Consider the following 23,108-nt stretch of genomic DNA (forward strand, 5'->3'; position numbering starts at 1 on the left):
ATATTTTTCTATATTCTCATCACTTGTTCACTTGAGATCGTGTTGATATTTTAAGGAGAAATTCTGTCTTGGTGACTATTGGGAGTGAAAGGGTTAATATTTAATCGTCAGTGTGAGTGAGCCAAAGAAATCAAGTTTTGCTTTTCCTTTTAAGGCATTAATTAAGAGTTGGTTGAAAATTCCAAAGCATTTTAAGAAATTGTGTATCCTTGATCTAAGAATCGCAATACTTAAGCAAGTTAAATTGTTTTTCCTTTTTGATCCTCTGTATTAATTTCTTAAATTCCACTAAAGGCAAATCTACGTACAACTATAATTAATGAAATAATCTAGTTTTGTACGGCCGCCAACAAAAATGCTGTCGCCAGAACTGTCTGACACTTGGCACACATTGCGTATTTAAAAAACATCCATCAAAGATAATTAGGAGGACTTTTCAATGACTGAAAATACACCACCGCTTTGTCTCCTCTACCTAAACTTCCTCGGTCTCTTTCTCTCAGCCGGTATAACTACTTATGGGACTTTTGAAGTAAACCTTTTTTGGGCAGCAGATAGTAAAAGACCTTTTCCGAGTGATATGATTATAGGAGTTTTGTCTCAAGGCCTTAGCCGAAGGCGAACGTACCTCTTGCTAATACCTTTCTAACTACATCAACGATAAACTCAGACATGAGTTATTCATGTCAATTCAATCCATGTGAAAATGTATTACAGTGCATCCAATTTATTTGTACTAGAAGAGTGAAGAGGGCAGACAATAAATCAAAGTCAAGAAAGCAGTGGCTGAAAACAACTGGCTGTGGGAAGAAATTCAAACGAAACCACACAGCCATAACAAACACAGCAGGGTTGATCTTTAAATACTATTGAAGAAATTCAACTATGCTCTGATAAAAAGCGCGAAACCATGCAAAAGTCTGAAAACAGAAATGGCGTTAACTTTCGAAAGAAAAGAATTTGATAAACCCAAGGAGAAATTATTCGTTTTGGAGAAAATGTTGAATTTATGTATCGTTGAAAATTGCGAAAAATGCAAAAATTTGAGTTAAAAAAATTAAACTTAACCACGCAGTCTCGAAATGAAAAGAATTTACGTCATCCATTCACGAAATCAATCGAATTAAAAGAACAGAACTTCCGACGGAGTCTAACGTTTCTGGCGGCATCTTTGTCAAAGACAAAGTGAGACATTTTTAGTATCATTAGACCTGTCCATAGTCACGCCCAGTTTCCTACATTTTAACAAAGGATGCGTTCTTCCAAATGTATTTGAAAACGTTGAACTTAAACAGAGCTCCCGGTGGTTAACCATTGGTTCTGAACTGAGGCTCAAAGCCATTAACTGAAACTCAGAGGCAATAGAGGCAATGAAAAGTGTTTCTCTGTAAAAATTTGTAAATTGAGCGCGTGTTACGAATCAGGCTAGGCACTCTTGAGAAAATGATAGAGAATTTCAGTTAAAAAAAAATATCATTTTCACCTGTCTTATCAAGACCAAGGCTTAACATGCTCAAAATTTTTCATTTAGTGTTTTATCAATTTGGTGCCGCAATCAATGGTATCTTTAATCACAATTTTGATATTAAACAGAGAGTTTCTTCATATACTTATCAGGAGCTTTTAAATTATTCATGCAGTGTAATCAAGTCAACCTTGCTGTGGGACACAGTTAGGCGCGCTGGAGATGACGGTCTATCAGAGATGTGCGATGCCAATCCTCAGAAGTCTGAGAATTAGGTGAGAAAAAAAGATGCCTCGATCTTCCCTTTATCCTTTGTTCAAATGTATCTTTCCAGCAAGATACAAGAGACTGTTTTAATATGTGTTTTACCGAGGATTTTGTTCTTCAAAGTTCTATTTCCACCAGAACGTATCATTCATCACAAAAGAAAAATATCTAAGAAAAGGTTTCGAAAATGTAAACAGACCTAACGAAACATACCCCATGAAAATTTGGCGATGAAAAGTAATAAAACTTAACTTTAAGCTGAAAACACGCACAGAAGTATTAAATTCGTTAATGATTTGGTAGAACTTTGTTTAGGTAACCCTTCGAGCACAAATTGAATTCTTGAAGAGTAGAAAAAGCAACTCACATTTGGATAAAAGAGAATCGATTTCCACGAGACCACTAAATCAAGTTCTATGCTGTTCGCTGTGATCCAAATAATGAAGACTGATTTAACCTTACGGTAAAAAGCAAGGCCAACCAAGATTTCGTGGGTTTAAGTCGTTATCAGATGGACAAATCTTGAGCGAATATTTAGTCAGGGCGGTGAAAATGAGATTAACGATAATCTAGTCTATCCAAGACAGCATTCCTGAAAATAAAATTGTTAGCGGTACATAATTTGGAAAACAGAAGGCATGACAACTGATGGTAGATACTACATTGCCTCCTATGTCTATTCCTAAACAATCCTTTTTGGTTTTTCTTGGCGCGCCAGGAGCGTGTTGCAGAAATTTATGTGTTATGGGCAACTTTAGTCAAAATGCTTGGTAATGGCGCGAGTGGTTTCAAAATTCCAAGAGAATTATTTTCCAGGGACAATTTCAGTCCAGTTTGCTAACTGGCCGCCGCTGTCCATCAGAAATACAAGCCGCAGTGAAACAAGACGTTGCCGTTTGCTTTTATAAATTATCTAAACCGTGCTCAGATCTGAGAGTTCCATTACAACTTTGTCTAAAATCCCTTTTTCAGTGACAAATCTTGCGACCAAATCGCTTAACACGCTGACATACTCTTCCCAATGAATACCTATTGGAACTTTGACTGCCCTGAGTTAAGCCAATTACAAGTGGCATAATTATATGAGGTATAACAAGTACAGCACTCCAAAAAATTCACGTGCTCCTAATGTTTTGAAGGATTTATAGACTCATGAGAAACAGAGCAAGTTGTTTGATTGAGCACAACACTCACAATGCCAGACTTGACCTTAGCTGGCGAAATGCTACACATTTTGATATAACAATTGCTTAATGAGAATATTGATGGTTTGATTACGTTTTTCCTGAAGCAAAATGGAATACTTGTGCACTATATCGTCCATAAATATCGGTGGCTTGGAACTTCAGTTTTGTAATAATAAATGTGCGAGCCCTGAAACGTGTAACGGAAACTTTATGTTGAGATAGGACTAGCTTTACGGTCTACAACCTGAAAAAGATGTATATGGTCTTGACCAAGATTAATACGTCTGTTTATCGTGACTTTTGCTGACACGAGTATAATTACCTTATACATTTTAACTTTCTCTACAAAACATTCCGCCAGAAGAAGAAAAAAAATACAAACAAAAAAAAGGAACGACTGACAGAAAATTCGATGAAGAAAGCGTCCCCTAAGTTACACTCATTATTAAATATGCGACTTACCGTTCGATGTAAGTTGTGCTATGAATTTTTGGTCTTCCGAGCACTATTTATTTTCAAAAGGGGGAACGAATAACTAAGGCCCCGTGACTGATGAAGAGAATTAATGAATCATGCCTTATCTCGATGTACACTGTTTCACAGATAAGGGTTAAATCATGTGCAACACGTCTGTCCTCGGGTATGTCAATTATTCTTACGTATAACCCGTATCTCTCCAAACTGAAAGTTAAAGAAAAAGGAGAGCACTCTTTGGTGGCCAACGAAAGGATTACCACCTAAGTCAATCCTTTCACAAAGATCGGGGATATGCACGATTTTCGAATTTGGTTTAAACCTCCGCTGATGAAGTCGTGCTTTTGGAGAAATACCATCATTAAGACTGCGTAAAATATAAATGTTTATCTTAATGAGCTGTTCCTGTTTGAATTAAATGCTTCCTCACATGCTTTCTTTGGGTTAGAGTGTTTTCTTTCGCTCTGAAATAACATGACAAAGGTCAACATGTGGTAATCTCAGATTTAGCATCCTTAAAAATATAATGCCCTCTGGATAAAGGATCTCTCTTGGCAATTTCACTGAAAGAGGTAAATCCTGGATTGTAATTAAGATATGTCTTTAGCTGACGACAGTAGCAAAAAAAATCGTTACTGTGACGCCTAAATCAAATACTAGAGCTACTTTGAATCACGAAAATCTGACAGTGAAATCCCCTTGGGAGAACCGTTTTTTGTTTTTGTTTTTTTTTTTTTGGTTTTTTTTTTTTCAGACCGAAGGGCATTCAGCAATCAGATAGCAAGATATAAATTCCCTGTGCAGACATTTTCCATTACCTACTTTATCGCTGATGTTGATCAGCTGAGGGGAAAATGGACGCCTCATATTACTGTAATTTTTTCTTTCTCTTCTCAAATAAAAGCATAAATTTTATGAAGTACCAAGACTAAGGTTTACTGCGCTGCCTTTGAATACTTGTGTGAACAGAGAATCCGAGTGAGTCGAACATTGCACGAGTAATGGTATCTGCATCCTAGAAGATTTCTTGTGCACTTCGCTGAAGACTCTCATACTGAAACATACACTTAAAAGGTACTTGAGCAACAAAAACTGGTCTAATTTGCAACCAGTAAAGGGTACTTTTGGATTCCTGAATTTCGAAAAGGTCTGTATGACGCTAAGTGCGGTAAAGAGTGATTCGTGGTAGGTGACAGTAAACGGCGTTATCGAAGGAAGAAGCACAAATGACCACAAGCGACACCCAGTGAAGTGAATAAGAAATAGACTAGGGTATCATGGGAGCAGGGAAACAACTTTGAAAAAGGTAAAAAGACGGACACAATTTTGGAATAAAGCTGCGGTAGTTGCTTTACTGATTTTTCAGTTAGGTATAAAGGTAACAAATCATTTGCCAAAAAAATAATAAGATATACACAAGTTGACATAAAAAAGATTTTACCTGTCGTTGGATTCCAATTTACTTTAAGCACAATCGATAAAGATCAAATTAAGACGCAATTCAAATCTGCTATCGGCAAATTTACGATCACATCAATAGTATAACCGTTGCATGGTTTCATGAAAACGATACGGTAGATAACACTATACGAGTCATAAAAATGCTCGAGTGTTTACATAGCCAATCTTGTCTTTTCATCCATTAGCTCTAATAATATTACTGTGTCATAGATTTCCTAGAATTACGGTCGGAATCATCTGGAAAGAGGCCTGATATGTCACAGTAATTTAAAGAGGAATGTCACTGAGAATATCCTTCACTCTATTTTGGTATTTTCCAAAGTAAATTATGTATAAAGAAACCAATATATGTTTCAGATTTTAAAGTCTTGGATCTCTTGGTTTCTTTAATTTCGGACCACATACAAAGAATCAAACGTTTCCCTCAATATTTTTCGAAAATGCTTGCAATGCACGACTATGGTGTTTCACATTGAGAGGGTCAAATGTTGAGGCTTTCAGAAATTCTCAGTTCGTAAAGAATGTATTTTCTTCGTCAATAGTCACGATATGTGGTGGAAAAATCTTCACCCTGATTCATAAGAACTAAACCAACAAACGATATACTTTTTTTAAGAACTGACTGGCGCATAAAGATAACAAGCAGGAGAATTATCAATTTAGGTGTCGGCGCAAAGCAAACATATAAGCGTCACAAAAAGACCAAAAGTACGGCCAGCCTTAATCGATTAACCATGCTGAAATCACTACCCATTTTCATGTCACAAACTGAACTGCTGCGCGAAACAAATGCATATTTTATCGATGGCTCCATCTCGGCTGAATGATGAAAGAAGATTCTCGGACTATAACAAACCTGTATGACTTCAAAGATAACCTAAAGACTGAAAGGAGGTGATAATTTCGAAGTTGATTTCAGACTTGATAAACCATAGAATATGAGAACTGGATTATCTGAGTTTATCGCTCGATTTTCGCGCTTCGTATGTATCTTGCCGTCAATCGTACTTTAAACACTCATTTGATAAAACTAGCCCTAGTGAATGCAATAATTGAATAAACATTTATCATTTTGTTGACAGCAGGCTGTGTAAAAATGTATATTCTTCCGCAAGAAAAACTTGATCTTCAATGCCAGGGATACCTATTGACTTGTTGCAACGTCAAGTAAAATTAGTGCACATTGCGTCACAAAGACCATTCACAGGAACACAATCACGCTGTGATGCCTCTCTCCAGGAAGCTTCGAGGTTATATAACCTTCAAAGCTGTGGAATGTTTACAAACTCATTTTTTACTGGTTGAACTATCGTGCGGTTCAATTTTCTCGGGCATTACAGGTAGATGCTGAGAATGTTCTCAAGTATTCCAGATAGTCAGACATCGCATGAGTCACTCTCACAGATTTCGGAATTGCTTAAATTTCCAAGATTCTTTGTATATTTCAAACGTCTAATTTGAGACTTTGTCTAGTGTCATGATCAAATCCTCTTCATGTTGTTCTGGATCAAGGCTAGAGTAAATAACAGTGACGTTTTTATTCTCATACCCTATTGAAATCTCTCACAATCCACTAGAGAAGCAAAGGGTAGTTTTGAGAATGTAACTTGTGGTTAATCGCCGCACAGTACTTCAATTTCCACGCGCGCGGTAGGTCTATTTCGAGCAGAAATCACGATATCACGCTACACTCAAGCACTCCTTCATTCCCCTGGTCGAGTGTTTTCCTCACAATCAATACAAAAAATGCAAGTAAATTTAAAAGCTGTATATCTAAAGTATATCAACCAAGGCACATTTTACAAAGCTACTCTAAACATACGACGTAAATTGAAAATGTTGCAACAATATCAAGTAGAAAGACCCATTTGGCAAAATGTCAAGCCATGCAAGCTTTTGTTATTTTAAAGAGAAGTTTTAGATATGAGGTGAAAAGTAAATATTTGTTTAAAAGAAAGAAATGCTCCATGTATAAAGAAGTTGTACTATACAATTAAATACTCAGTCTCTCGTATGGAAAGCCAAGATCAAACGTTATATTACAAAAAAAAAAAAGACTCACCGAATGTCTTGTCCTTGCCAAAGACGGTTTCTTCTGGTAGTTTAGGTGCTATTCGTTCAAGTAGAAGCAAACTAGAAAAGAAATAAACCAAACGTGAGCTCCAGTGTCAAACTCTTCGGCGGTTCTTCGGGGTATCAGCTACGTCAGTGTTACACATCTGTCTCGAAGCAAGACATGCTATGTCGTGTCAAATGGTTCGCCAAGTAAATGCTATTACTTTCAGCCATTGTTGTCTGGTCAATATCGTAAATCGAACTGTCATGTACTCGTCATTGTCTGTCTATTACGATCGATCGTTCGAGAACAGAAATTTTTATAACAAGGTATGTTAAAGAAAGGAATGGTATTACTCTATTACCGACCCCAATCTTATTAAGCAACTAGTGTAAAATGAAAGAACAAATCGTTAATCCCAGACATCAGCGACAGAACATATCGTTTAAATTATATCGAAGCCCTAATAAGAAACAACTCACTTGTGCAATCTTGGTATTTGGGGTCGGCAAATATGAGTTGACCTTGGCAATTCTTTTAAACATTTTTCAGTTGAATATTACATGGATCGTTTCAAAGTGAAATAGGTGATTTTCTTCCGCGTATTCGAGGCCTATTTCACCCTTCAGATCGTTACCAGTTGAAAGATGATTATTTCAAACAATTAGCCCCGTGACAAAAAAAACAAACAAGTAAACAAACGGCGATCGTTATTGTTACGTGATAAACAACTATTATGTGGTGCACCACAAAATTTTTATAGGTAGTTATTTTCTTCAATTTAAGTTCCACAAATTTTCTCCTTTCCGTGCGAACCGACTAAATTAAGAACACGATTACGTTATTTACAGATAACTGTACACGCCATGATCTCCAGGAAGAACTCATTATTACAACATTTTCGAGTGTTGTCTTCTTTGTATGCAAAGCGACCTACACTGAAAGAGAGGAAATTCAACCCACGTGACTGAAATAAGCAACAAATCTACACAAGTTTTCTTAGCTGTGGTGTAATTTTTATTTTAAGTGAGCCCATGACATGGAAATTTTCTCATTGCACATGCATTAAATGAAACTGGCCCAACGAAATGGCTGGCGTCTTCGGGAATAGTTGATCTCTATCAATTTTCGCCGATGCAAGCCGTAAAATATGCTCTCGTTAACATACATAAGATGACGCGAAGGTGAAAGCGTAGCGTTTTTGCGTGGGAAGTACCGCCAAAATGAAATAATCGTCTTACACATATCTATTTTGAGACCGTTTAAGGTCCAAAACATCCCCCCTGCACCGCAATTTTCATCACCGCCTGTTTCTCCATGTTAGCTTAAGGCGCAGTAATCGGCAATTCTACGGAACTCAATCTCTGTCTCGCTAATGATGGGCCGCGACAAGCAAGTCAAAACCCGTGTGTCGGTCCACTATTGCGATAAATTGAAAACATGATACATTTACCCGTTGGCGGTTAAACACGTTGAAAGTCAAGTGGAATAATTGAACAACATGGCCTGACACGCAACATGAACATCTCACGGTATTATTCGATTAATCTTCGATTTAATTTAGGGTGAATAACGAGGTGAAAAAGAGTGATACCTTTGAATGAGAGGAACTTGTTAAACTAGCCATCAACGGGAACGAAAATAAACTTAGGGCCAGACGTAATTTTTGGATAAACTTATTTTTAGGATTAATTCCTTAGGAAGCAATGTTTCCACGCAAGTAAGAGACTGTTCCATGATGGCTTTTCATGCAGAACAAAGAAAAAGCTCCGATTCCTTCACTACAAAAACTTGAGTAGCACAAAACTGATCTATGCAAGCTGACAACAGAACGAGAAAAGAAAAGTGAGTTCCAAATGATCTAAAGCTTTTCTTTGGATAGTAATACAAACTTTGTATTGCTTTGAAAGCCACATAAATATTATTATTTTGTACGTAATTTTCGTGGAATCAGCTATTCCCCCACAAAAGAGTATGTGGAGTCCTGTAGTAGTTATTAGAAAGTGTGGCAAATTTCACCTTTACAATTTAAAGAGTTCGAAAATGATCTTTTTAAGCTGACAACATTACAAACATCAATCAGGAAAGACCTATAAGAGACTACATCAAAAAGCTCCCTGGATCGCTTTATCAATGGTTCTCACGAAACAAATGTTCTACACAGGTGGTCGTGCGCCTAATGCGTCGGTCGGTAGGCAGAAAGGGCGTAAAACTGCAGCAAAACGCGTTCGACACTTGAAAAAATTGAGACGAAATCGGTCTTACTCAATTGATTTATTCTACGATAGCTGTCGTAGCCGGTACATTATCACCAAGCTAATCTGCATTTCCCTGAGAACATTTCAGGTTGTAAGTAGGAAACTCTACGTCAACACACTACTATTCTCTCGAGTCAGATGGTTATGGAGGCTGTTTGTGTTAATTTTCTTCTGCATGTTTAGGGGCGTATTCAGAAAGGGGGTCTTACCAATGCGAACTAAAACAAAAAACAAGAAGGACCCCGTAGGCAAATGAAAACCACAAACACAAATAAAACTTAAACTAGACCCGAAAAACAGTAATAAAAATTTAAGAGACAAAACCGCAAAATATAGTACTCGTTCCTCCTCCTCAATTCACTGAACCTTAAAGAAAAATATTTACCTCTTTATTTAGTTAGCTTTTATCAATGAAACAACAGAATTTACGAGTCAGGCTAAAGATGAGAGCATTGTCTGACTAAATAAATGACTTTGACTCAGAGTGAGGATAGTTTGGCTTGTAAACTGTATAGTCTCGTTGAATTTAAGAGGCCTTGTTCCCTTTAAAAAATGTTGACCTTTGTCCGGCCAGAAATATGGGAGAAGATGAAAGGAAATGTTATCACTGAAATTGGCTTATTTCCTTATCATCGCGTGATATTGTTGGTCCGTATTATGACGGATGTAGACAGGAGCGGAATTCCCTTAGGCATGTCTTTCCAAACGCCATCGTGAAAGCTGAAACACTTCATAAGAGAAGAAGAGCTCCTCGTCACATTTTCGACAATCCAAAACATTTTGTTTCTTTTTGATCATTTCAAGCCCTTGAGAGTGACGCAAGTTAAGCAGCTTAACAAAACAAGCCACTCCCATTGAGGCAAAAGAATGTAGGCTTCCTGACTTCATCTGAGAGGAACGGAGTCATGATATTTCAGCGGTGTCAATTTTTTTTTCTTGTGTTCAACTTCCTTCCCCTTAAAGGAAACTACAGAGTTTCAGTTTACTCAAGACAGCAACGGAAAAAACTTGACTAAAGATCATACTATCCTCACCGAGGCTGGAAAAGATTATGAGCGATGAAGAACTTCAAAAATTCAAGATAGGCAAATTTTATTTTCAAGAGCCATAGGAGATAACGTCGGTTTCTAAAGACGGTTGAAGTTCTCTGACTCTTACTACAGCGGAAGCAGTTACGAGAACTTGTTTAACTCCAGGAAAGCAAGAAGAAAGGCAATTTACCTGCGGTTTAATGTTTGTCCAAACATTTTTTGGCTGAACAAACAAAACCTCTCTTTTTTCCGGCCGAGGGAAAAAGAGAAGTAATAGACTTCAAACCATCAAATTCGTTTGATGATTTCGTATCCATGCCAGATGTTGGTTTAACTGATAGCGTGTAAAATCCTTACATTGAATAAAAGCCTTTTCATTTAAGAAAGTTTTGTAGAAAAGCGGTCATACTTCACAGTGTTTAAAAAAAAATCGTACATGTTTTGATAACGTGCCTAATCTACTGAGGTCTTAATAAATGCCAGTGGATAGTCATCAATCCTATTAGAACTCATTGCTAGACATGAACCCTTTTATTTTAGGAAGACAACTGAGACATAGCACTGCTCCGACAGCGAGCTGCCTCGGGGTTTTCTCACTCTCGGAGCGTCTCATTGAAAAGACCAAAGAGAGAGGACAATAGTTGTGTCATCGTTGGCATGATTTCGGCAATTCGTACACAGTTTTGCGTCTATAAACCACTGAGAGACCGCATACTTATCCTGTCTGATCACAGGATTAACACCGACTGTGAAAACTGGACGTGCTGATTCGCAGCCCGTGTATCAGAGGGTAAACAAAACAAAGATTTGCCTGATTTTGTTATGTGCACTTAATTTCAACCGCTGTCTTTGAACTCAATCAGGGTAACAGCAGCGCTCCAATGGAACGTTGTTACGTCACTGGAAGACAATTTTAAGGCTCAGATAATTAAGACGTCGTTCAACAAGCCTAGCTTTTTCTTTCTTCGACGTAGTATTACACAAAAGGTCACAAGGCAAGTGGAAAGAGCGTTTATTTGTTTACAAACTGCTGAGCGCACTCTCTCATCACTTGACCACTTGAAAATCGTGCGAACAGTTTTGTACTGAGTGACACCACAAATTTGGCCACGCTATCCAAATGTCACATGGAAATTTAACGTTCGTTTGCTTTGCTCTTAGACAACTGGATAAAAATACGAACCTTTGCTATACTAATACTAATGGTAAATATATCAGAAAAATTGTGGTGTGTAGGTGTGTGTGCCCAGAGTTTTGCAACGAATCCCGTTTACCGCGTGGACGCTTCTGAAAAGCGGAGAAAGATCTTCAGCGATAACAGGGATTTACTCTAAAGCTGAACTGACTAAATTTAAAAGTCTCAAACAAACCTGGTAAGATTGTCAAAAACTGAAGATTTTGTAGATTTTCCGGCCTGTTGAGGACGAAACTTTCAAGGAATGAAAGACTTGAAGCAAGCTTCGCGGGAAGTTTTAACAATTAACTTGCATTTTCAAAACCAAAAACAACCAATGGAATGCAAGAAAATAACAGTCCTAACCACACGTAGGGCGTGGGCGTCTAAGTTGCGTAAAAATATGGCCAAGGAAATGAACGCCCACAGAAGGCTTGACCTTTCCTTTAATAGATTCCGCCTCGACAAGTTAATGTGATTATGTTTATTACACGAGAAAATTGTGACCATTGCTGCACGATTTTTTTCGTTTTTGTGACACGAGAAAAAGAAAGTCAAATGACAGACGCACCTTAAAAAAAAATCGACCCACAAATTTATAGTATTTAAACTGTGATTCGCAAGTATTCCAACTATAGTACTGAAAGAGTTATATCAGCTTTTCGTCAAAATCTCAGATTAAACTGTAACTTTATCATCTATATAGGGTTCATGCATTTAAATGTAACACAAGACAGGAATAATATGTATCACCGCCAGAACGAGTAATGACACAATGGATCATTAACAAGATTATGACTTTAAATCAGTGTTTTATAGAGAATAACTCTAGACACTCCCATAAAATCCCTAAATTAAACAAATCTTCAAAACGTTCCATCATTTTTTTTAAATCTTTGTTTTTCAAACATTTTTTAGTGTGAACTCCTCGTTTGTTGATTAAGGAAAGCAAATGATAACAATATATGAGCAATTTACGGTTCACTTCTCGAAATATTGAGGGCACCTTTTCGCTGTAACGCTTGTGTTAGAAGTTGTTTCTGTTATCTCTGATGCTATCTATTGTGTATATTAAGCCAAACAAGGCTTAAAAGGTACAGTTTGCCAGCACTTTCTATAACCTCTCGACTTTCCAAGATATTTCAATTTCCGCCTTTGTTTACGTGACTGAGAATGGCCTTAAGACAAAAATAACTTCATAAATTCCGATCACGAACGTAGAGCAATAAAGGAGCTACATTACTATAATTCATAGGTGCTAAATATATCATTTTCTTTAGGATTTTGATGCAGTTATGAGGTATACAAAAGTCTTGGAGAGCTTTAGTTCTGCCAATAAGGTTTAGCAAATGTCAAAGCGTCGTGTTCTGATGAATGGCAACGGTTTCAGTGGCGCCCTACCAATAATAATAAATAACTCATCAACAGTTAGTTGCATTGGTCACACCTTTTAGCTTACCTGAAAAGGAGCTTTAAGACGACGTTCTTGAAAACCAGATTAACAATTAAGTAAGGCAGAGTATATTAAATCTGTCTGATTTGGGACTGTTCTAAACTTTTAAAGGAATGAACGTTTCATTTCATGCATGCATGCTTGTTAATCGTTGCGATATTATTTTTAATTAATACTTTGCCCACCGAACGTCATCATGTAACTATGTTTACGTGCCACACAAAATAATTTCATGTTATTTTTAATTTCAAGTTTTTGAAACACAGCGGGATCAAGTGAGAACTATTGTTCTCCGTATCAATGACTGTTTCAGTTTTGTTGGTAAGAGATCTGAAGCGCAGAACAAACTATCAACTTTAGGATCAACACCGTTTAGCTAGAATATAAACCTCTACTTGCAGGCAATGTTATTAGAGATGTTGTTTACATCGGCATCTTCTGAGAAAGAGGAAATTTGGCAACTGCATACCAGTTGTAATATATTTAACACAGATGCCTAAACGGCATATGAAGAGAATATTTGGCATATCTGTGGAAGTCGAAATGCAACATCATGTTTAAACTGAACTGTTCACCAGATTAATAATTGCAAACCCTAAATTAACTTTATACCTATTAAGAAATCAAACAAACCCTAATGGTATTTACTTCATAGGCAGGATATAGCTGAACGCCAAGCCAAAATGTTAAAAAGACGGGAAGCGTTTCAGAGAAATTGTGCCAGCATTTTTACTGAGCTAAGCTGAAAACAGATTTCAATTTTATTTTCCTACCAGCGAACACATGAAGAGCGCATTATATATTTCTTCGACCGCGCTTAATATAGAACCCTGGACAAACAAGTTTGTTTAAGATTCTATCATGATGTCATTAAATCGATAAACACCGTTTCTTTTTCATCAAATTTAATTACGTCAACTCACTAGGTAAATAAAGAAACCTCATGAGGAATTGAAGCAAGTATTAGTTCGTAGTTTTTGTGTTAAAACCGTTCCTCATAATTCTACTAGTACAAAAAGGAGACGTTTACAACAAAAGAGGGCTTTGTGAGAGTTTCAAGGGCACTTTTCGCTAATGTAGAAGACCTAATGAATCATATCAAGAACGTTGTTTTTAAAGCATGTGGAACTCACCGAATTTGGGCGCTAGCTGAACACGAAGATACAATCCTCACCAGCTAATGAGATGATCCTGGTTATTGAGTGAACAATCTGGTACTCCCTTTAAACTTGGAAAAAAAACGAGAACAGAAGCAACACGTAAGTGTGTTTTCTTCTCTGTTTATCAGTGAAATGAGCAGAGATCACAAGGTCCGGTGTGTATCTGATATGGAGAAATCTGATAGGCTGCCCACGATTAGCTGAGGCTTGTCTTCCGTAACACGGCGTAACACATACCTTTCCCTTCGCGTAATGAATCACTGTCAGACTAAAACCTTCGGCCACTACAGCTATAGATTTGGTCGAGGTATTTGCGGAAAATATGCTCGCGCATGTTTGAAAATCGTACAACGGTATCGGCGCCTGGGAACAACATTGATATCGAAAGCGTTCCGTAAGCGTGAAAATTAAACCAGTGACAACGAATTCAACACGCTGAATATTATTCGTTAACATACCGGATGCGATAAAGAATTATGATCAAAAGAAGCGTGTTAGAACGGAACGTCAAAGTCGGAAGATTTCATGTTGAGATTTTAGATCCTCCCATTCAAATTTCCACATGGAGATTTTACCAGTTGTATCAATAAGCACACGTATACAGCCTCCGAAGGTAACATACTTCCAATGTTTGAATAAAATGTGTACAGTCACGATATATTAACTCACCGGTAAGTTCTGACAAATCTTCACTTAAGACTCTCAAAGGAAGGATTATAAAAATGTTCAAAAAAACTAGGGCAAATACGTTTCCGCTGGTGAATCCTTTGATACGGAAACTGCCATTCAAATTTAACTGCTTCAAATATTTTTTCGTTATCAGAGCTGCTCAAATGTTTAGGTTGTCACCAAACTCAAATTTCACGGATTGTTTGAGCGCGTGCTGAATTATCCATCGATCACGCAAATACCATTTTCCGTTCCGAAATCAAATTAATAGGCTGTCCTGAAGCAATATGCAGCAATTTAAGGTTTTGTATGTTATTTCTGTATCCAGACTAATAAAAGCCAATATTTACGCATCTGAGTAATTTTATGTTAAGTTTATTTTGGATCAGCTAAGGGGTTTGACATTTTCTAAGCCCAACTCATCTTACCGCAAGAAACGAAGTTACAAGCAAGATTGAACTGAATTGCAACGCGTGCTGAAGGACAAATCTCCTTTGCAGAAGAGGATCTCAGTTGTATCAGTTTCAGTTAAATCCATAGGTCTCTGATAAGCTATATTTTTCTCCTTCTCTTCAATTTCCTTGACAAACTATATTTCAATCATTTCATCAAGGTGATCACCGCAACTAAAACTTCGATCAGCAATGATATTAATCCAGAACTCTTATCTGTAAATTTCAATCCCCATTTTTATGACGGGGTGACTGACAAGAAGCACATTAAACAAAAGATGGTGAAATTCCTCTGATAGTTCATGATATTTTATCACGTTCAGCGTGGTCTCATTTGCTTACAAAGGTCAGGCGACCCTCGGGTAACCCCCGGAACATCAATCTCGATGACTTCGTAACGTTGGTTAAGGTATTTAAACAAACTACGACAGAATGAGAAAACTTGCAACACAGAGCTTCATTTTACAGAAAATCATTGATTATTCAAAGAAAACTTTGAAGCCGGAATCTTTTAAATTACCCCAAGACAATGTTTCCAAACTGAGAGCTCTGAAATTTGGCAACATTGTGGCTCCCTTGGTCACGAAAATTTTAAAGGAGCTCTGATAAACGTGGGTTTCAAATGCAGAATGAAAAGTCTTAGAGCTGTATTACGATTCAATAAATTAACAAGGAAACCCGCGCCTCCTGTCGAAAAGCCGATAACTCACACGGATATTGTTACCCTCGAACAGTTTATAGTACAATGAACAATATACCCTGTAGTAAATATAGTATACCATGTAAAAGTGCTATACGTTTACAGCTTGATATTCGCAGCAATACTGTCGATCACTCTGTAACCTCGACATACATTTTCGCACGTATGTAAGCTCTTGAAGCCATAATCATGTTTAAATGAGTGAGAAATATGAGAATTTAAGACTTTTTTTCGCTTTGGACAGCACATTGGAAAAACTCTTGAATACTTTTTGCAAGAAAGTAGAGAGTTTAGGTAAAGTTTGTGTACACGAGTTGCTGTGATATCGTAGCAATCTCTCATTTCAGTTGACAATAATTTATCTCCCTCGAAGTGTTTGCATGCTCAGTTTTTGAGTCGATCCATTTAGAGTGGAGAACGCCTCCAGTTTCGATCAAGTAGATTAAGGTGTAAACAGCTAAGCACAAGTACACACTGACCAATGGCCGTCCTCAACCCTTGAATACTCAGATATTACCAGAATATTTAGACATTCTTGTGACTCAAGAGGTCTAGCTTAATAAGATAGCTAAACATTCTCGCATTCCAGTATACAAAATTTCTACAGGATATATCCACCGTCGCTGTTTCTAAATTGTCCTTTTAAACTCAAGAAAATAAATGAATAAACTAGTCGTTTAACACACCTTAAAGGATTTTTTTCTCTGACTGAATATGGACCAGTAGAGATCGCAATGAATTTATCCTCTCTAAATTCGCGACTTTTGCAACTATACCTGACACCTGATAATAAACACATCGCAATGTTTTTCATCATTTCATTTAGCTTAGAACTGAGTAGGAATGACGAACAGTAGCTATATTCCATCACCAATAGCACTCGCCAATAGCAAGCGTTTTGGCTCAAAAGACGACTGCCTCCCTAGCAAGCCTAAAATCAAGAACTAGATGTCAACTCAGTGCTATCTCTCTGAAACCGCTCCTTGATAGAACATTAATTTGTCGTAACAGTTGAAAACTGTGTTATTAGCCATTTGGCAATTTGAAGCCCTAGTAAGAATTGATCAAATAACTTTTGATTCCATGGAAAATTTTGCAACTGAAGGACGAATGGATCAAAATGTTTCAGGCAGCAAGAAAAAAAATCAACAATAAATAAAATTCGCCAATTTTTGATTCAAATCATCGATTCCAAAAGTTGATTTAAGAGGGAATGCAACTTGAAATTAGTTCTTACCTTCTTGACAAGTTTTTTGCGAATTAAATACTCGTTTCTAAAAGAACCGCAAAGAGACAACCCCGCGCTCTTCAAACGCACAAAATACAGTGCCAAGGGTATTTTTCGTGCACGAATAACCCACATGGTAGCACAAACTTTGTCATTTATTCAGGTCTGATATCATATATCTACCACTCGTGGACAAAGTATGATATAGTGTGATGATCTGTTTATGCCAGATATTTCTCGACCCGTTGACCTTCACTGAGAGAAATGTGGGTAATTGCAAGGTCAGTTTATCTACTATTCGTATCAACAGCCTGGCCTTAAGCTTTCCTTTGCATTGCTTCCTATCTATTTAGCTAACTTTAAAATTACTGAGTTTGTAAAGTTTAATTGAAATTAAAGGGGTGGGAGGAGGGGGTTGTGCATTTTCCTCTCAAAAAAACAGCAGGTGCATCCTAAATCTCCATACCCTTTCCAACTCAGACCAAACTAATAGATGTCATATGATTTAACGATCCATGAACTTGAAAGCTGATAGTAGACTTCTAGTAGCTTTACGTGGTAATCAAATTTAGGTGGATTAGGAAACTGGCGGATGTCAAATAAAGGAGTTAAACAGGATGTCAGTACTATGTGCGTATATCATGTCTGAAATGAAATACCTGCATGTACACCTTCAAAGTCTAGATTACTCAACAAAACTTCATTTTTTATTAGTCTACCCCTAATGGGCAAATCTTTCGACATTGCTGATTATAAAGTATGCACGAAAGTAGCATAAAAACTGCAGAAGAGTTTTCTGTTCCTCAGTTGTTGGAAAATCGAGGTGAAAGTGAAATGAAAGCATCCTTACGGAAGTCAAGTTTCTCTCTTTGCTTATCCATGCCTCAGAAGAATTTCTAACATCATCTCAAATGTAAAAAGCTAATTCAGTCAGTCCATTAGTTGAAGTCAGAACGGCACCAGCCGCACAAAACCATCTATTTTGTGGGAAAATGGAAAATTGTTTGATCTAATTCTATTATAGACATCTCGAGTTTAATGGGTGCTTTGTGAAATTTTTGGAACACAGCTTGGTTTGGAAACATCTGCTTTGCTTTCGTAATCTAAAAAAACATGACATAATAATCTATCTATCATCAGTTGTCACTTTAGACCCGAATTAGTTGATGATGAATAAAATCTAGATTTAACAGCTTCAAAGTATGCTGGAAAATTAGTAAAGTATCTTTAAACATCTTCTTTATTAACGTGTGGTAGTAAGGGATGACGAACCTCGGTTCTCATGGGTGATCCAAAAACTGCGCACAGGAAAAATAGGTGATTAAGAAAAACTGTATTTAACCAGTATTTCAAACAAGAAATCTCTCTTAACCACTCCTAGCTAAAAAGGAGGGCATGAAAATTCGGTTGAACAGAAAAAATTATCATGAATTGGGAATTCCATCGTGGAAGGGCTTGAAAGTATAGATGTAGCAGAATCCAGAGGCTTCAAAATTTGCTGGCACGGCATCCAATGTGAATTTGCTCAAAAGATGTGTAATAGAAAAAGGAATAATATAAAATCAAAGAGCTCTAAAATGGCCGCATTTGTTCCGAAGTTAAATTGATTTTATGAAGGTGGTGAAACCTTTAACAATTCAATTTAGATTAATTTAAACTCACTGTGCAAATTGGAGTCAATCGGCGTAATCAGCTAAATTCCACTTGTCTTACCTGCAATTACACGTTAGCTGAAACAAAGGTTAGCAATAAAGAAAAAGTGATGAAGGCCAAAGGAAGTAATTATTTGCGCGGTTAATTAAAGTATCAAGCATGATTTACAGATAAGAAACTAAATGCGGTACATTCATTTACGTCCATTATCTGGAAGGTCATTAACAGAAATCATATTATCAAATTCCGGTTTTTTTTTTTTTTTAAAAAAAGTGCATCTGTGAGATAGTTTCACGAAGGTTTCTTTAAAGCCTCAAGAGCCCACTCAATCAGAAAGATAAAGCAAAAATAACATGAGTAATTATGGGTGCTAACCTCTCGTAGATGAAGCTAGAAAGTTTCAAGTGACTTTTTTTAGAAATATCCCAGATAAGTTAAACTCAGAACTCCGGAAGTGAACAATAAGTTATTTTTCCTTCCAAAATAACTAAAAATCTCAAAAATGTTAATGTGTGAATTTTTTTTCGTTTTGAAGTGTGCCAAAATGTTTCAAAATTCTCATCCCACGCAGCAATCTGTCTCAAGTGACTTGGCAAACGAATGAATAAGCTATTCACCAGATAAAAGGCGCCTACAAGCCGAACTAAAGGTTAAACTCCATTAGGAGAATTGATATTGTTTTGGCAGGTTTGCCTGAACTTTGAATAATCTAAGCGCACTCAGCAAATCAAAAGGCCTATTGTAACAAGATTTACCAATAAATCTGCTACACGAGAAAACCTTCTGACCAGCAAAATTATACGAGTCTACTTTGATGGGATAGTGATATGGGCCGTTAGGAGATTTTAAGGTCAAAACTGGGCAAATCAAAAGCAAAAAGAAACAACGAAATGAAAACACATGAAGCTCGGAATATACTGAGCACACTCATGTCACCGATATACATCAGAAATTTTCGCTTGCACGGGATTGGTTTACAGGTGCGTCACATGACCGGATAAGCCCGAGAACCTTTTAGAGACCGCTGAAATGAAAGTATTCTTTGTTCGAGAGAGAAAAATGTGAATTTTGCTTTTAGTAAGAGGAAGGCATTGCTTTTTTAAATGATAAAAGCTCCGCCGAGCTGCACACTGCACGAGAGAACGCCAAAAAATTCCATGTTTAATTTCACCTTGTGCTGTTTGTAAACGCTTTGCAACTATTTTTTTTTTTATTTTTTATCTCACTTAACTGATATTTTGTTTTTTTCCTTAAAATGGAAAGTGCTTCATTCATCACAGAGACATAAATCAAAATATTTTGACTCAAATCTTCCAAGCTGTGGCTTTGGAATACAGCCTTTATCCTGTTAGGAGTGTCCTACATGTTGGATATCTTATCTCTTAAAAGACGTAGTCCACTTAAAGATTTTTTCTCATTCCGCTCATCTACATTACATGCAACTATAGCGTAGGTAACGATCAAGGAGAAATTTGGAACGTAGCACTCGTTTACCGAAAAGAAGCTAGAGCAGAGAACACTGCTGCTGGTCAGGAATAACTGTATAACGATCGTGGATGCTTTTTCTAATCTTTTGGTTGCGTTTATTGGTAAAATTTGCGGTTTGCGATTGACTGACTGAAAGAAAAGCGATTATTGCCTTTTGTGATAAAGGAGGGTCATCATTTTGTTTTGCATAAATTGGCCTTTTCACTAAAAATGTTCGAGCAATGAGATCCTTTTCTGAGCGTCGAGGCCATACGCTGTCGCCCGTGGCCATACGCTGCAAAATATGTCTTTAAATAACATATTTTCTTGCTTGTGCGCAATTAAAGAGGGATTTCATAAACAAGTTATGATGACGATCCCAAAAAGTGCTTGCAAAAATTACTTTTTCTTAGCTTGCGGTTTCTGCTCTCAAATCTTGAACCGATTAGGCGTTGAGTAAGGATTACGAGACAATATCTTATTGCGATCTGTAAGTTAGGTCTTTATCTTTAGGAAATTCCAGGACTAAAGGTTATCCTTACGAGGGCCTTGTAATCTGTTATTCCTCGATAGCAAAGATTCTTTGAAGCAAAAACAAATGCTGGAGTTTCCATAGCTTAACAACGCGAGATATCAGTAACCATCAGGCCCCCGTTGTTTGAAGGTCGGATAACGCTATCCATTAGATAAATCTCTATCCGGCGGATGGCGCTATACGTTTTGCTATCACTTAACCGCTGGATAGCGATTTATCCGTCGGATAGCGTTATCCGCCCTTTATGCAACTGGGCCCAGAACGCAACTTGCTTGTATAACTGCGAGCTAAGAACGTGCTAGTCCACTTGCCATTTTCTCACTCTCTTCTTATTGTCCCCTCCCTTCCCCCCTCCCCTCCTCTTTCCTTTCCCCCTACCTCCTCTCTTCTTTTCGTTCTTACTCTCCCCTCCCCTCTCCTTTTTTCTCCTCCCACCTTTGCACTCTTCCTTTTCATTTTGTGTATTCCTATTTCTTGTCTCTCTCTTCTCGCCTCTTCTTTCCTAAAATCCTAACGACTCCTTCGTACCTAGATCTTCAAAAATTAAAGAAAAGCACCGAGTTTGATCCAGTTACTCTTCAGTTTTCTTTTCATCCCCTTCCCATTTCTCCGCCCTTTCCTTTTGTTTTTGCTTGTTTTCTCTAAGAGTGAAAATCACCCAAGAGTAAGTAGGTGATTTGACTTACTAAGTGTCGTTAGTGAAATCATACTGAGCACTTCACACCATTTTTTTCAAAAGTTCTTTTGACGAAAGTAGAAAGAAAAATGCAGTATTAGTTGGCACTTGTCTTCCTTTGTTGGTTTACGTACTGTGATCCAACACATTTCGAGTTTTTCTTCAGCACTGTCGGGAACTGGGGCATACATTACGCAATTATGTAATCTTTCACCACGGAAATATGTAAAATGACAGGAAGTACTTCTTCCAATAAGTTGTCAGTCTGAATCATCGATATCTTAGATCGCCCTTGATCGTAATCGTGCTAAGACCTTGTAAAATACATATAATCAAACTTTGAGACTTCTCTCGAATACTGTCTCTTGCGGCCGGAGAATTCTAGGAAAGCACAGCTAAAAGCTAGACTGGACTCTGGGGTGTCCATCGAACTCTTATCTCATCCCTCACCACCCCCACCCCCCCCCCCAAATTTAATCATCCCACAGATCAACATCAACTCCTCCCCCCCACCCAAACAAAATCAACATCCTGCGTTGTTTCGCTTTCTTCTACAGAGGAAAAGAACGAAGGGATTTCATAATCAAGCTCGTGTCAAGACTTTGAATTTCTTAACCCAAGATGGGATAAAGATTGAGAGCTCACGAACGATCACGTATTTATCGAGCCGACGTGATGAAATTACATCCCCCTGTGATTTAAGCGGAAATACTCGCGTCCAGTTCAGTGCAAACGAAGTTTTCTTGCGTTCTGTCATTTGTTCCTTTTACAAAACGAACACCTTTTCTTCTATTCTTGGGGTGGGGGTGGATGGTAAAAATCCACAGTCCTGAGTCTGGGTTTTAGGGTCCTATTTAGCTTTAGTTTTCATTCTCTCATCCAGAGCGCTGTGCATAAATATTTTATTAAAAATACTTTTATTAATATGATAACAAGATTTGAATGTCTGCAAGATGCATTAGACTTCAACTTTAGGATAAATCTCTGCCTTAAGATAACATTGAGGTGGAAGGTCCTCAATAATATCTCAATTATGTTACCTTTGTTTTCTATGGTTTATCGTATTTCCAATTTTCTAGGGCTCAGAAAATATAAACGTGTCGGTACATGACCTCCTTCATCAAAGAGATAATTAAAATTTTGCTTCGGTTTTCTAAGAAATCACGCAATCTGAAAATTTTTTCTTACGACTGAAAATATTCTAGATTTTGTACTCTTCAAAAAGTACCAAAAACTTGAAAAACTTTTCTCAGCGGTCCTTTGAAAATAAAAAAAAATATATAAAATTCTCTGCCCCACTTTTATTAGAACATGTCGTGCAGCAAATCAATTAAATGGTTATATTTAGGTCCGGAAATTTCTATTCAACTTAAAAGCACCACATCAAACTAATTTATTAAGCTTAATTGCAAAAAAATAGCCTATTGATGCTACTTTCGGCGAATAGTCGAGAGCTGAATTTTGCAAGTATCAATTTTCCCAATATGTGGAAAAATTACAGAAAATTTAGCAAAACTTTCGCGATTTTTCCACTGTTTATTTTATTTTATCATTATCTTTTTTTTTTCACCCAGATAGCATGAGCTAAGGGTACTTGTCTCAAATCCAAAAATTTATAAATATACCTAGCTAATTTTAAACTGAACCTAACAGCTGATTTTAAGAGCAGAAAAACTTCCTGAAGTATGGCACATACAGTCGTAATACTGATAAATTCTGCACAAGGATTGAACTCAGAGTAT

The 23,108-nt window shown here is 37.2% G+C and overlaps 1 protein-coding gene across 5 annotated transcripts in view; it reads right to left on the reverse strand.

Annotated features, from left to right (window-relative positions):
• The window catches only part of LOC131785190 (cartilage oligomeric matrix protein), a 40,949-nt gene that overhangs the window by 12,500 nt on the left and 5,341 nt on the right, over positions 1-23,108 (reverse strand). Inside the window, exons 1-3 of one of the 5 annotated variants that reach the window (XM_059102034.2) lie at positions 14,224-14,346; positions 13,960-14,054; positions 6,917-6,987 (exon numbers count right to left, since the gene is read on the reverse strand). The gene's annotated coding sequence lies outside the window, so the exon portion shown is untranslated. Of the gene's footprint in view, positions 1-6,916; positions 6,988-11,569; positions 11,624-13,959; positions 14,055-14,223; positions 14,347-17,044; positions 17,105-18,697; positions 18,749-23,108 lie in introns of those variants that run through there. The other 4 variants (XM_059102035.2, XM_059102038.2, XM_059102037.2 and 1 more) reach the window with 4 other exon arrangements.

The sequence above is a fragment of the Pocillopora verrucosa genome, chromosome 4 (assembly GCF_036669915.1).
Source record: "Pocillopora verrucosa isolate sample1 chromosome 4, ASM3666991v2, whole genome shotgun sequence".
Classification (NCBI taxonomy): domain Eukaryota; kingdom Metazoa; phylum Cnidaria; class Anthozoa; order Scleractinia; family Pocilloporidae; genus Pocillopora; species Pocillopora verrucosa.